This window comes from Cuculus canorus, chromosome 4, assembly GCF_017976375.1.
Source record: "Cuculus canorus isolate bCucCan1 chromosome 4, bCucCan1.pri, whole genome shotgun sequence".
NCBI lineage: Eukaryota > Metazoa > Chordata > Aves > Cuculiformes > Cuculidae > Cuculus > Cuculus canorus.
Genome location: NC_071404.1, coordinates 25,538,467 through 25,554,255, shown reverse-complemented (window position 1 = coordinate 25,554,255; position 15,789 = coordinate 25,538,467). Strand labels below are relative to the sequence as shown.

At 43.2% G+C, this 15,789-nt stretch overlaps 1 protein-coding gene across 7 annotated transcripts in view; it reads right to left on the bottom strand.

Annotated features, from left to right (window-relative positions):
* N4BP2 (NEDD4 binding protein 2) overlaps positions 1 to 11,201 on the bottom strand; it is a 44,734-nt gene extending 33,533 nt beyond the window's left edge. For 2 of the 7 annotated variants that reach the window (XM_054064731.1, XM_054064737.1), the window contains exons 1-3: positions 11,078 to 11,201; positions 3,447 to 3,561; positions 2,961 to 3,046 (exon numbers count right to left, since the gene is read on the bottom strand). The gene's annotated coding sequence lies outside the window, so the exon portion shown is untranslated. Of the gene's footprint in view, positions 1 to 2,232; positions 2,410 to 2,960; positions 3,047 to 3,446; positions 3,562 to 11,077 lie in introns of all 7 variants that reach the window. The other 5 variants (XM_054064732.1, XM_054064733.1, XM_054064734.1 and 2 more) reach the window with 5 other exon arrangements.
* Between the last annotated feature and the right edge of the window lie 4,588 nt (positions 11,202 to 15,789).

Genomic DNA, 15,789 nt, shown 5'->3' with positions numbered 1-15,789 from the left:
GGACTGGCTGTAAGACCTATTACACACAAACTGAGGAACATGAATAGAAGGAAACAGGTAGCACACAAGCAGAGACAGAACACACATAATAAAGGAAGATATATACTAAACTACTCTAGTAGAGTTATACAGTTGATAAAGTATTCACAAAGCTCTCTTAATCACAGAATGGTACGGATTGGAAGTGACCTCTGGAGATCATCTAGTTCAGCCACCCCGCTAAAGCAGGTACACCTACAGCAGGTTGCACAGGAATGCATCCAGGCAGGTTTTGAATAGCTCCAGAGGAGATTCCACAGCCTCTCTGGGCAGCCTGTTCCAGTGCTCAGTCACCCTCAAAGCAAAGAAGATGAAGCAAGTAGTTCCAGTAGTTCCTTTTCTAGCTTGAACTGGGGAGCCAAGAGCTGGACACAATACTCCCGATGTGGCCTCACTAGGGTAGAGTTTGGGGGAAGATAACCTCCCTCGACCTGCTAGCCACACTCTTGTTAATACCATTTGGACTTCTTGGCCACGGGGGCACATTGCTCACTCCTTGTCAACTTGTTGTCTACTCACACTCCCAGGTCCTTCTCCCCAGAGCTGCTTTGCAGCTGGTCAGCCCCTAACCTGTATTGGTGCTTGGGGCTGTTCCTCCTAAGGTGCAGGACTCTGCACTTGCCTGCGTTGAACTTCATCAGGTTCCTCTCCACCCAACTCTCCGGTCTGTCCAGGTCTCACTGAATGGCAGCACAGCCTTCCGGTGTATTAGCCACTCCTCACAGTTTGTATCAGCAGCAAATTTGCCAAGACTACACTCCACCTCCTCATATAGGTCGCTGATGAAGATACTGAACAAGATTAGGGCCAGTATTGGCCCCTTGGAAATACCATTAGCACAGTTTTCCAAACAGAGTCTGCACTGCCAATCACAACAATCTGAATTCTGCCATTAAGCCAGTCCTCAATCCACCTCACTGTCCACTCATTTAACCTACACTTCCTAAGCTTACTTCTGAGGGTGTTATGGGAGAGAGTGCCAAAAGTCTCACTGAAGTTGAGGTAGACCACATCCACTGCTCTCCTCTCATCTACCCAGCCAGTCATGAATGGCATCATAGAAGCCTATCAGAGTGGTCAACCATGATCTCCCCTCAGTGAACCCATGCTGACCACTCTAAACAACCTTCTTTTTTCTAGATGTTTGGAGATGACATCCAGGATGAGCTGTTCCAAAACCTTTCAGGGGACAGAGGTGAGGCTGATAGGCCTGTACTTTCCCAGGTCCTCCTTCTTGCCGTTTTTGCAGACTGAAGAGATATTAGCTTTTCCCCAGCGTTCAGGCACCTCCTCTGTTCTCCGTGATCTTTCCAAGATGATGGAGAGAGGTTTAGCAATAACATATCCCTGCTCCCTCAGCACTTGTGGGTGTATCCCATCAGGAGCCACAGATCTGTGAGTGTCCAGTTTGCCTGGATGATCTCTAACTTGATCCTTCTCAACCAAAGGAAAGTCTTCCTTTCTCCAGACTTTCTTCCTCCAGCATCTGGAATTCTTGAGGGCTGACCTTAGCAGTAAAGACTGAAGCAAAGAAGACATACAGCAACTCTACCTCATCTGCATCTTCTGTCATCAGAGCACCCACTTCATTCAGAAGCGAGTCCACATTTTCTCTAGACTACCTTTTGCTGCTGATACTGCTACTTGAAGAAGCCCTTCTTGTTGTACTTGTTGTCCTCAGACAACCCCAAGTGGACCTTAGCCTTTCTCGTTGGATCCCTACATACACTCACAGCATTCCTGCCAAGTGGCCAGTCCTTTTTTCCACGCTCTGTAGAATCACAGAATCATAGAATCACCAGGTTGGAAAGGACCCACTGGATCATCGAGTCCAATCATTCCTAACACTCCCTTAAACCATGTCCCTAAGCACTTCATTCACCCATTCCTTAAACACCTCCAGGGAAGGCGACTCGACCACCTCCCTGGGCAGCCTGTTCCAGTGCCTGATGACTCCGTGAAAATTTTTTTTCTGATATCCAGCCTGAATCTCCTCTGGCAGAGCTTCAGGCCATTCCCCCTTGTCTTGTCCTCTGTCACTTGGGAGAAGAGGCCAGCTCCCTCCTCTCCACAACCTCCTTTCAGGTAGTTGCAGAGAGTAATAAGGTCTCCCCTCAGCTGCCTCTTCTCCAGGCTAAACAACCCCAGCTCTCTCAGCCACTCCTCGTAAGACTTGTTCTCCAGCCCCCTCACCAGCTTCGTTGCTCTCCACTTCTTTCTTCCACTTCTTCTGCTTACTCCTAGGGATGCATCAAACTTGAGCCCGCAGAAAGAAATGCTTTAATACTGCCCAGCTCTTTTGGCCCCCTCTACCTTCTAGGGCCCTATCCCACGGGATTCCTCCAAGTAAGTCAAATCAGAGATACTGCACTGGGAAACAATCAGCAGAGAATATATTTTTTTTCAAAGTCATTACCAGAATTTATTTTTTAAGCAAAGAGACCAGAAAAATATTCTCGCCACTATTCAAGGTTTACTTAAAGCATTCAATAGCATGGGACATTTCTGATTTAACTGTGATCAAGTTCAGATGACAAGTAAGTTATTATCACTTCTTTTCCTTTTTTAGGGACAAAAGCAGCCTGCAACCTTGACACAATGTAACGTTCAACCAATATGACCAAAGTTGCCTGATTTGTATACATTTTTAAATTTCTCTGATCAATTTACAGAAGTTAACTTCATACATACGAAAAGTTTGTTTGGGGGTTGTTTTTCTGTTTTGGTTTGCTCTTGGCACTGGCTTTTGGGGTTTTAAAACAATTTTTTAATTTCAAAATAGGTAAAATATTTATCATGTAACACTCATTTGAATCTTCTGGCTCTGAAAAAACTACATACACATATATACTGACATGCTGGGGCTGAAAAAAAAATCTATATTTTTAATTCAAATAAAATAGTAATGACAGAGAACTTACATTTTCAGCTTCACTGACCTGCCCTTCAGTAGGTCCCTTCTCATCTTTCCAAAATCACCACTGATGGCACGTTTAATAAAGATCTGCTGTTAAAAAATATAATGCACACTTCTGTCAGGATACCATAGTTTCAAACTTACAAATTAGATATCAGCAAAAGTGGACACTCCCTCCTGACAAAGGAAGGAACGTTCAGAACAGAAATTAAAATGGATATTTTGCTCATGGACCAGACAACTTAAAGCAAAGTTTTAGCACTGAGCAATACACATAATTGTTTTTAGTAGATTAAGCACAGCTAATATTTTACTAACAAAGTATTCAACATGCCAGGGTGAGCTAAAATGTAAATTTTCCTAAGGATAAGAATACACCTACTTGATTTCAGCTACTGATTTCTCATCTTAAAAAAATTACTTACATCGGGTAAAGAAACAACATAGTGGCAGCAGAATTAGATAGGAATAAAAAAGTAAGTTTCCTCACTTGTCATTCCACTTTGTTCTCCACGGTGGTCCTTAACCATCTTGAAAAGGTTTACATATCCATACTGGTAAAGAAAAGATTTGTTCCATCACGTGTAGAATTTCGCAAAGAAAACCTAGTACACCAAAATCAGAATATATTACTTACAGCAGATACACTACTAATGTGTAATGCCCTACCAATGCTAAGGGGGGGGAAAAAAATTGTACTTCTGTTCATGGAAGAGGCTGCAAACACCTAGTCTGCTGTGCACAGGCCAAAGATGTCAGATCTACTCAAAGCCCAACTTCATCCCAGTGTAAATATTAGCCTAGAGCTCACTCTCCTAACAAGAGTCTTGTGCTCTCAATCAAATTAAAATCAATTTTAAGAAAACAAATGAAAAAAAAACCACTCAAACCTACAAGCATACACACCTAAATCAGGTAAAGAATTCTGTCACACAAATATCCTGTCACATTCCCGTCCAGGTTGAGAATTCAATTACCTTGTAACAATCTGCATAAGGGATGGAGAAACCTGTCCCCCATTTTGCACCTAACTTCATTCAACTGCTCCAAAGCACTAAGAATTGTCATAAAAACATACACAGGACTTCACATAAGCAAGAACTTCATGATGAGGATCCAAATTGACAAAGTAAAGGACAGACTGCAAATGGAAAATGCTATTCACCCCACTCTCAAACATGTGGCTTCACAAAAATCACACCAAGAAAGACTGAATGCTACCGAACATTTCATGGCTGAATACAAATTCAGCCCAGAATAGAATAAAAAGGTGGAAGCGTACCTGATAACAGTATAACGCTACATTATTTCCATAATCAGATTTCTGCTTTCTGAATCAGACTCTAACAACAAACGCATTAAAATACAGAGGTTATTTCCTCATTTGTTCACTTGTGCCTTTAAGTCTCATAAACGGAGCAAAACAAATACATACTTAAATACAAGCATAAGAGAAAAAAAGCAGCCAAGGAAATCAAACCAAGACCCCTAGTTGTATTTAACAGTTGTATAAACACAACAAGGAGCTTTTTTATTGGACAACATTCAAGTCCCTTCTGTAAAAAAAAAAAAAAATCACAAGGTAAAAAAGTGAAGAAGAAGAAAAGGAAATGCCTTCCAGTACATTTTTCTCAATAAGCATTAAGAGTAGCAAAGGAAACTGTTTGGGAGCCTTTTGTGTTCTTCCATTTCTGTCTGCAGTCAGCAACAGACTAAATGCTTTGTTATTTAATGTGAAAATCTACATCCAGATAGAGGCAAAGCACTTTTAAAAAGACTTCAGGTATCTTCTCTGCATTTTTCCTTCTACCACTCAGTGTTATTCCTACTGGTTGTTCCAAGGGCTCAAATTCTGTCAAAGTGCAAGACGCTGACATGTACATCTCAAATCTCTTCGTTTATGCAATCTGCTCTGCTAGGTTTTATTCCGCTTGTGTGATTTTTAAGCCTTATATATGGCCTGGACCAAGAACAGATTCTTTTGAGGCAGCAGCAGAAAATATATCTTGGTTTGAGTAAAACAAACAAACGAACAAACCAACCACCTTTGTCCATCTTGTCCATCAAGTACACACACACTTCAAGAGTACAAAACCAGCACAAACTCATCCAAAGCAGATTCTTCGGAAATAAAACTTTCAGGAAGAGCAGAACCCTGTTCACTAGAAAAGACTCAAAGGGTCTTCTCCACATACTATGTCACAAGCAGAAGTCAACATGCAGTGGCAGTTAGCTAGTGTTTGCAGATGACAGAAGCTGTTGAACTCAACAGTTCACAGTTTCTTTTTAAGCCGGGAAGATTCTCTTGCTAGAGGACATCCATACAGGTGAGGATTAGCTCCTAGAAAGGTGTACTCTCAAAGACAGGCCTATCTCCTGCTGGGTGCAAATGATTCCAGCATTGAGGCAGGAGAAAGAGAGCTACCAGTAAGTGTGTTCTCCAGCACCAAGTCTGCTTGGTAAGAACTACTTTCGTACTCACTTTCCTTTTGCTGTGTGCTGAAGGTCAAAGCTCACGACAAGGCAAAAAAACAAGCGGCCTTGTGTTTATGCAGGGTGCAAAGAGGCAGCCTGACAAGCCAGAGAATCGACAGGCAGTTGTTTTCCTTGTTTAGGTGGAGAGGGTTGTTCCTTGAGTTCTGTTTCATTTTCTTTTCAGAAAATAAGAGTACTTGCAAAATGTCTTTCCAGCCCCAGGAGAGAGATATAAGACCCTTTTCTAGCTTCCCTTCTATGTTCTTTGGTAGCCTTCCGTACAGCCCACAGGCCTGCTTGAGCATGCCAAAGGATTACCCATGCCCATGCCAAACTCAGCTTGAGAAGGAGATCTTCGGAGGCGGAGCTCTCTCGGGCTACCTGGACTGTCCCCAGTGGAGACTCCACACAGATTGGCTGCTTTGCTGTGACCTAAGCCCAGACTCAGAGCAATGTAACAGGCTGCAACGAAGGAGACAAGACTTGTGGTTATGGTGGTGCTTCTGCAGTTTCACACCTGCAATCAGCAAGACTGCTTAAGACTGCATTCCTGCTCCATGTTATAAAACAGCAAGAGAGAGTGAGAGGTATGTGGAAAAAGAAACAAGAGCTCTTGCAAGATGGAGTTGCGAATTGCCCACATCATGTTTCCAGAGGTCAGGCCAAAGGTCAGGCCGAAAGGCTGTGAATAAAGGTAACATGACTCTGAAAAATGACAGTTCCTCAGCACAACAGAATTTCCTTTCACAGCCTCCCCAGACGAATTTTTATATTTGTTTCTGAAAAAACTTCATACAGACAGCAGCGCCTGGACCTTGTAATTCAAGACTTGGTGCCCCTCTGAATTGCTTAAATTTCTTATGAATTGCAGTTCTGGGAAGATGTAACGAAGAAGCTACAATATAGTCTAACGCACAAAATTTTTGAGGCCGAATAAAAGAAAGGAAAATGTAACATAATAAAGCTGACTCTCTTAATGAGAGATTTTAATTTTAATATTACTTTAAATAAATTAAAATTAATAAATTAAAATTAATAAATTTTAATAGTGCTGTATTCTGCTATATTACTGTTTTCTGTTTCATAAGGATTTTTTTTTTTTCCTGTGACTGAGACCTGGCCAAAGGGTGACTATTTATTTTATTACTTGGAAAGCCAGCAAAAGGGCAGCAGTCAGGGCAAGGACTGATTCCATCAAGATTAGAAGGTACTGTAAAAGAAGGGTATTACTGAATATCACAGGTAATGCTTATTATTATGGGCACACACACAGAGCTGGCATTATTGAAGAAGGAAAAGCAAAACATTTGAAGAATACTTATTTACAGTTTTCTACACAAGAAGCAGTCAGGACTAGCAATAAACGCAAATGCTACTTCCTCAAACCTTGGCTCCCTTTAGCTGTTTATGCAAAGGAAGACAGGTTTACTTTCTTCTCATAAATAACACTGGAACTCTAACACGGCTGGGAACAAAGGGAAGTGGCTGTCAAAAACTGAGACTTCAGAACCTATGTAGACAGCTAACACGGCTTCTGCAATACGACCAGATCTTGGTTCTGGTGCTTCCACATAGAAAGGCTTCTCAGCTCCACATCCTTCTGTTGCGTGGGATACACAAAACAACTCAAAGGCAGCACTGTCTGGCTAGCTTTCTTGTCTCTTCCTACCTGAAGATCTGCCTAAGACCTCCAAGTCTGTGATGCAGACAGCGGTCCTCTCTGGTGATCCTGAGCTGCCACTTCCCTCCTAACAGACTCATACGGTTTCCAGTTCTACGACTCTAAATGAAGTTTTGTTGCACATTAAGACAAAGCTGAAGCACAAGAAATTTTTGTGAAATTCAGCATGTACTCAAATACAGAAACAAAATGAAGATGCATTCAGGTGCAGAAAGAACTGGCAAGAACAGGAGACTGATGAGAGAATTGTCATCGAACATCAGAGCACAGGAGGTGTGCTGGAACATAAACCAGGTTTTTCACCAAAATGTTATCTATTAATCAGTGACCTCAGAACAGTAGCAGCCACATCAGGAAGATGACTGGAAAGATACAAAGAGCAGTTTGTGAATGTTGCTGTAGGTCCACATAAAGCAGCAACCTGAGAAGCACTCCACCATTTCCCAAACAGGAAAATGCTATAGTGACGCATAGTACACTTAGCCAAGTCACACTGACTGAAGTTGCAGAATACAATCACAACATAACAAAGAAAGCAAGGAACCAAATCACAAAGAAAGCAAGAAAGGAATGAAAATAGCTTATCCATATAGACATCCCTAAATATTTTTCTGGGGGAAAAAAAATAATCATCACATACCAGGTTCTACGCTAGAAACTGCTACACAGATCTATGAGCGTAATTATATCTATTTCATACCTTCAAACGCATTTCCACAGCAGACGCCACCAAGCCAGCTGAACACAGCACACACACATCCATTACACAGCTATTAAAAAGAGAACTATTTTCAGCTTCATGTAACGCACACATAGATGACCTCATCTTGACCTAGGTAGGTCAACAAAAAGCTTGTGGCCTCCAAATGACTGTTGTTACTTACTTGATAGAGACTTAAACCTGTCATTTACCTTCAGCAAGTAGTTCACCTGAGTTCACCTTATATGACAGGAAAAAATGAAAGCCAGATCCATGTAAGTAGTTTTAAATGGTGGCTTGAGTTAACACAGGCAATTTTTGAGGTGGAGCACAGAGCAGTTACATAAACCAACCAGATCCCCAGTAGCGTCCCAAGAAGAAACAGCTGGAAAACTTAACCTTTTCCACAACCACACCTAGATTCAGGAGAAAATATTAACATACGGCCTTACTTAACTCTGAGAGACAGTGGAGCTGGCAGGCAATTAACACCCTACTGCTATTTTTATAGTAGTAGACCCTCTGGAAGAAAAACAAAGGCAGCAACTTCCTAAAACTCAAGGATTAATAATTCAGAAACTTTTATCAGAGCTAAATTCACATGCATTAGAACTCTTTAAAATAATAATTATACTGATTATATCAGCCATTTAGAACAGACTACAGATCAGTACACAGGCAAGGAGTGAAAGACAAGACTACGCAACACCTCGAAACTACAACTCCCTCAAAATCCCTATTACAACTTAGTTATACAGTAATTCAAGACAACGTAACTGTCTTTTGTAAAATGTACAAGGTAACTAACAATCCACCCACACTATAAAGTGAAACAGACATAACTATACCATAGATATTTCCTAACATCATACCTAGACTAACATTTTTTTCAGGTATTTTTGTGTTTTCACATTGGTAACACTAAAAATCTGGCTTCCCCCTACATCAGTGCCTTCCCCAGCTGAAATACATTAATGTTAATGCAATAGAGGGAAAGGGCTTAAAATAAAGAAAGGAAAAAGTGTAAACAAAACCACAAAAATATACAAGGCAATTCCACAGGGTAATACAAAACAAGACCAAACCACAACAGAGAAAGCCTATAAAGAAGAAATTAAAGGATTTTTAAGATGTGCTTTGAGGCTGTTAAATTTCTGTCACAAGCTGTTCACATTATCTAAAGCAAAACAAACTATTGCAACTTTAAAGTGCTGCAAATGCACGATACAAGCAAGCCCTGCCCTAGTCGTGGTGACTGCACCCAGATGCAATCAGAACTAAAACTGTCATGCTCACAGATGTATACCATATTTATTTTTCTGCCCTTCTGTAATTTGCTTCAGGTTTATAATTCAACATTTGTCTCTCCAATCACATCCCAAGATAGACTACCTAAAGCTTCTTTCCAATGAAGGTGAAATGGATGAAAAGCAAACATTATTTTCTCTTTTCTTCTGCTTTACCCAAAATAAGCAAAAAAAACCCTCCAACTATTTTTTCAAGCTCCATATGAATTATTCTCATGTTTTCACTGCAAGGTCCTACTGAACGACTTCAGATGCGTACTAAACTTTGTCAAGATGCAGTATAAAACATTTAAAGTCTCTCTTAATATTCAAACTGTTACTAGACATTTAGAAAAGAGCTAAGAAAAGTAATGATCTATTTTTTTCCTTTCAAGTCCTGTTACTCCAAAACCCCTGTGGCCTTATGGCACTTGGATCCATAAAACTGCAGGCCGTGTCCAAAGCACGTGGGAACACTGCGCTAACGACACAAATAACCACAGGCTAAACAGGTTTCAGAGGGTCTCTACTATTCAAAACGGACAAGCCCTTAAAGTAGTAAAACTTAATAAGAAACAATGTTTTTATTTAATTTTGCACCGGGGGAAAATCATCTTGCAGGATTCTGTTCTTTGTGAGATGCTTTTGGGTTTCACGGGCTTGGCACAAACAGGCTAAGTTCCCAGTGCCCTGGCCTCTCCTCCCGCGGCCTAAAACGCCAGCAAATAAACTCTGCAAGACTTGTTTTGGAGTTTTAGAAAGGAAACACCCTTTAATCAGGCCTGGGCAACATGCAGGAGTGATCTCTACCAATCCTGTGCAGTGAGACAACAGCTGGTTGCAGAATATATTTCCCACTTAGAATCACACAATAGTTTGGGTTGGAAGGGACCTTGAAGATCACCTAGTTCCAACCCACCTGCCATGGGCAGGGACACAACCCACTAGATCAGGATGCCCAAAGCCCCATCCAACCTGGCCTTGAACACCTCCAGGGATGGGGCAGTCACAGCTTCCCTGGGAAACCTGTGCCAGTGCCACACCACTCTCACAGTGAAGAAATTCTTCATTATGTCTAGTCTAAATCTGCCCCTCTCCAGTTTATACCCATTGCCCCTCATCCTGTCACTACAAGCCTCTCTAAACAGTCCTTCCCCAGCTTTCTTGTAGCCCCTTCAGGTACTGGAAGGTCGCTATAAGGTCTCCCTGGAGCCTTTTCTTGTCTCTTACAGGTGTATGTATAAATTTTCCCAGCAATCTTATGCATATTCTATTACTTTCCAAGGACTAATTTTAATGTTATTATGAACTTCATAACAGTCAAAGCTTTTGCTAATTTGGAGCCAGCTCTGCCTGACCTTGTATTTGAGACACGGAAAGGCTGCAAACAGATGCAATCACATAAGACACATCCGTTCAACACAGATCACACTAAACACAAGGCGCTATTGTCTCCAAAGAAGGAACAGTGTCTGGAAAAGCGTTGTTTGAAAGAAAACAGAAAGAAATCAGAGGGACACTGTCTGACTTTCAAAGAACACAATTATAGTAGTGAAGCGCTGGCACAGGTTTCCCAGGGAAGCTGTGGGGCTGCCCCATCCCTGGAGGTGTTCAAGGCCAGGTTGGATGGGGCTCTGGGCAGCCTGGTCTAGTGGGACGTGTCCCTGCTCATCGCAGGGGGTGGAACTGCATGGGCTTTAAGGTCCCTTCCAACCCAAACTATTCTATGATTCTATAACTCCGCTCTACCTTCCATGAGAACCTTCCACTTTCAGCCACAGGAACCACTTCCCACACCGCGGCCGGGGGAGCCCGGGACCCTCCACCGAGCCCGCAGGGGCGGAGAGGGGCCGGTAACGCAGGGAGGCCCCGGCCCGGCCCGGCCCGGCCCTTCCGGCCCCGCGGCGGCGGCGAGGGCTCCGCGGCCCCTGGGGAGCGGGCTGAGGGCGAGGCTCCTCCCTGGCCCCGCCGGGCTTTACCTCCCGCCGCTCGGCTCGCTCGGTTCCGCCGCGGAGAGGGGGGCATTCCAGAGGGAAAAGGGGCCGAAGCTCGCGACCGGGCGCGCGCCGCCTGCGAGGCCCGGCTGGGGGCGGGTCCCGCCGGGTCCCTCCCCGCGGCCGCCCCAGTGCCGCCCGCCGGGGTGGAGCAGCAGCTCTGCCGCGAGAGAGCAGGGAGGCGTTTCCAGCGGGTGGAGGGGCTGCGGGGAAGCGGAGAAGGGGTTGGTGCTGCTTACTATCTTCACCAATGATATCGACAGCGAGATGGAGTGCGCCCTCAGCAAGTTTGCGGGTGACACCAAGCTGAGCAGTGTAGTTGTCACAGTGGAAGGACGGGATGTCATCCAGGCCTGGACAGACTGGAGAAGTGGGCCTGTGCGAACCTCCTGAGGTTCCACTAGGCCAAGTGCAAGGTCCTACACCTGGGTCGGGCAATCTCCGATTTCAGTACACGATGGGAGATAATGTGATTGAGAGCAGCCCTGTGGAGAAGGACTGGGGGGTGCTGGTCCATGAGAAGCTCACCATGAGCCGGCAATGTGCGCTCGCAGCCTGGAAGGCCAACCATATCCTGGGCTGCATAAAAAGAAGCACGGCCAGCAGGTCAAGGGAGGTGTTTCTGCCCCTTTATTCCTCACTTGTGAGTCCCCACCTGTAGTATTATGTCCAGTTCTGGAATCCTCAACATAAGAATATGGAACTGGAACAGATCCAGAGGAATGCTGCAAGGATGGTCAGAGGGCTGGAGCACCTTCCATACCAGGACAGGCTGAGAGAGTTGGGATTGTTCATCCTGGAGAAGAGAAGGCTCCAAGGAGACCTTATAGTGACCTTCCAGTACCTGAAGGGGCTACAAGAAAGCTGGGGAAGGACTGTTTAGAGAGGCTTGTAGTGATAGGATGAGGGGCAATGGGTATAAACTGGAGAGGGGCAGATTTAGATTTGACATAAGGAAGAATTTCTTCACTGTGAGAGTGGTGAGGCACTGGCACAGGTTTCCCAGGGAAGCTGTGGCTGCCCCATCCCTGGAGGTGTTCAAGGCCAGGTTGGATGGGGCCTTGGGCAGCCCAGTCTATTGGGACACGGCCCTGCCCGTGCGAATTAATTGATAAGTTTTGCTGCATCTGTTTTTTTATGTTTAATTATCTTGTAATACAAATCTGTCTTCTATCAAGAGATAACATGCAGACAATCTCCAAACATGGATAAATAACTTAAAAGAATAAACACTCTCTTACAGTTGCAAGAATTTGTTGATATGCTTGGTTGTCTTGTAAGATGTAGCTGGTTTAGGTCAGGAGATAACCTGAAGCAAGCCTCCAGACATGGTTGGATAACCTAAAAAAAAACCCCAAAAACATTATTTTAGGACTTAGATGGTTCTTTGTTTACAACTGGTATATATACTCACTGCTGTTGGAAGATGGTATGCCATTTTTTAGAAGAGATCTGATTCAGCACTGAATTGTAAAATAAAACTGTTGTTACCTTTGCTTTGAAGACTTTGTCCTTTTCAATATTTTACCAGCGAATAAGTGTTTCTGACACTGCCCATAGCAGGAGGGGTTGCAACTCAATGGTCTTTAGGGCCCCTTCCAACCCAAACTCTTCTATGATTCTAATTCTCTTTGCCACGCGGTGACAGGTTGAAGTTTGTGACAAAAAGGATGAATTTTTTAATTCCTAGTGCCGCTGCCATGTTCCACTGAGCCATTTCTAGCATCGCAGCAGAAGAGAAAGCTCCCAGAGTCTCGCATGATGCTCTCGATGGGCTGACGCTGGAGGAGAAATGGTTTGTAAGAGGCAGAGAAAAGATGGAGAGTTTTTAAAGAAGCTGAGGAGAGCCCGGTGGGATCTGACATCAGTGATTGCAGTGGAGGTTATGAGATGCAACAGAAGAATAGAGGAGGAACTGATTAGGAGAGGGTTTCATTATCTGCAGCAAGCTAAGGACATTTGATAGAGATGGACAATGGAAGATAATGGAAAGTTGAAAGGGAAGAGAGACGTGCTGCTGACAGACTGAGAGGATGACGATAAGCAGCTCTTAAATTAGAACTGCTGTGAAGCCACCATCAAGGGAACTAGGCACCTGAACGAGGTTTTTTAATTTATCAACACAAGAAAAGAGGGAAAGCTCTCAAAAGAAAGAAACAAAAAAAATCCCAACACTCAAGATGAGGAGGTTCTCCTGGGAAACTTTTCTGTAATTTTATAGAAGTTTGTTGATCTGAGAAATTGTATAGTCAACAAACGGGCATGAAAATATAATTGGAAAATTACTGATGACGTTTACCCACTTCTGATTTCTAAGAACAGGACTTATTTACATAGCCATAGGCATCCTTGTCTGCTCTGTCTCCCTCCCTGCCTGTCCGAGCAAGATAATAGGCAGGGTCTCGACTTCTTCCTGCTTGTTCATCTGATTCCCAGAAGGAAATGGGTGCCTTCCCACACCCCACTGTCTTGAGATAACTCCTCTACATCTGTATTCAACCGCTTCCCATCAAGGCACAATGCCTCGGGAGGACGTCGGCTGGAGGTGTTCCAGCGTAATCTTACTAGGAAACAGAAGCAATGACATTCCTGTTAAAGTGGAGAAGCATTTACCCTGAGGGGAGTAAGGTTGTCTTCCAGCCTGAAGGTCCCTCACGTTGTGATTCATCCTGTTCAAGGACGAGGTGGCATCCCCGAGACTCTCCTGCTACTAAAGCGCTGCTTGTTTAGCACCTCATCTTACATGCTTCTCAAGAAAGTCCAAGAAGTCACTGCCAGCTTTGTCTCTCAACCACTCGTACCCCCCACTGCTGTTTCCTTCTGGGGACTCTGCCCTTTTTGCTTTAGAGATCCAACTTTAGTTTTAATGTCAATAAAGAAAAGGAAGTACAAAAATAATAGCTAGTTTTAAGTTGAAGTAATTATGCACGGGTAGCTCACTGTAGTTGTCTTGTGAAACCTGCAGATGGGTGCTCAGGGTAATTTCTCTAGAGCGAGTGGAGATCACACTCCCAAAATGCTACCTATTCAGTAGCCCAGCAACTGAAAAGCAAGTCGTTTTTACGTGTAGGGTTGTATATATTTAATAATAAAAGTACTGCTAGAAATTTTGAAATTAATATTCAAAATGGGTTAGAAATTGATTTAGGCATTGCTAATTTGCCTAACACTTTGCTATTTCAGCGCTTATCTTGTGTGCAACATTAAATAAAGACAAGTGCTTAAATTTCTAATGCAATACATGAAGCACCCATGTACTCATTCACAGGACCCACTGTTAACTTTCAAAAAGCTGTTTCTTGCCGTGGTTCACAAAAGGGGAATAAAAAAAAAAAAAGTAATTCTGGCTCTTTATTCCTCTCTTGTGAGACCTTATCTGGAGTATCATGTCCAGTTCTGGAGTCCTCAAAGTAAAAAGGATATGGAACTGCTGGAACCCATATGAGAACAGGCTGAGACAGTTGGCATTGTTCAGCCTGGAGAAGAGAAGTCTCCAGAGAGAATTTACCTCCACCTTCCAGTACATGAAAGGGGCTACAAGAAAGCTGGAGAGAGACTGTTTACAAAGGCTTGTGGTGACAGGGCTAGGGGCCATGGGTATAAACTGGAAAGGGGCAGATTTAGACTAGACATAAGGAGGAAATTCATCAGAATGAGAGTGGTAAGGGGCTGGACCAAGTTGCCCAGGGAAGTTATGGATGCCCCATCTCTGGAGGTGTTCAAGGCCAGGTTGGATGGGGCCTTGGGCAGCCTGATCTGGTGGGAGGTGTCCCTGCCCATGGCAGGGGGGTTGGAATTAGATGGCCTTTAAGGTCCCTTCTAACCCAAACCATTCTATGATTCTATGAAAATAAAGTATTATTCAATTCACTGATGTTGTACATGTCCCAAAGTCTGGATGAAAAGCTTTGATCAGAATTTATGTGTGCATGCAGTGTTAAGTGATGTTTTCATGCATGCATGCAGAACTACTGCCTTAGTTCATGTGTTCAGCGTCTGGACAAGTATCAGAAACAAAGTCCTTTTTCTTTAAGGGTGTGATGCTGGTAATGTGTTAATCATATGTTTGGAAAAATAGGTCATGTAAATTCCAGTATAATGACTGTGTCTTTATATTTTTCCAGGTTGCCAAAAAAAGAGGAAGAGAGGTTTCCGTATGCTCAAGTCTGATAGTCTCTATTGCTCTTCATTACTAGTAGTGTGTTGCTGCTGACACTTGTTGCATGAAACTATATTGTTCTTTGCCAGTTGTACACATTATAGTATTCGATTGACACCATGACAATGCCAGACTAATTTGGGTACTGGCAGATTTCTTGCTTCCACAGTTAACACTTTCGATAGGAAGAATTTTGGTATCTTGATAATTATAATCACTGTAATAGAGATTTTTTGAGTATGCATGTCCTTTTATTTTTGAGTTTTCATACAACTTTTTCAAACATAACACAATAATCCCCTATTACCTGCTGTTACTAGAGGGGGAGATGATTCCTTTGTCTCTCCTTGTGTCTACAGTTGGCTTGGTTTTACTTGGAGTGGCTTGAACATACAGTATGTAATCTGTGCTGTTTGGCTCAAGTGTTTAGTCTGGTCTCCACTGAATGCTTTAACAACAGGTTTTCCATTTCAGCTTCTACATTGCTGTCTTCTCAAAATAAAAATACTTCACTATGTTCTTGCTTATGTTATAACTC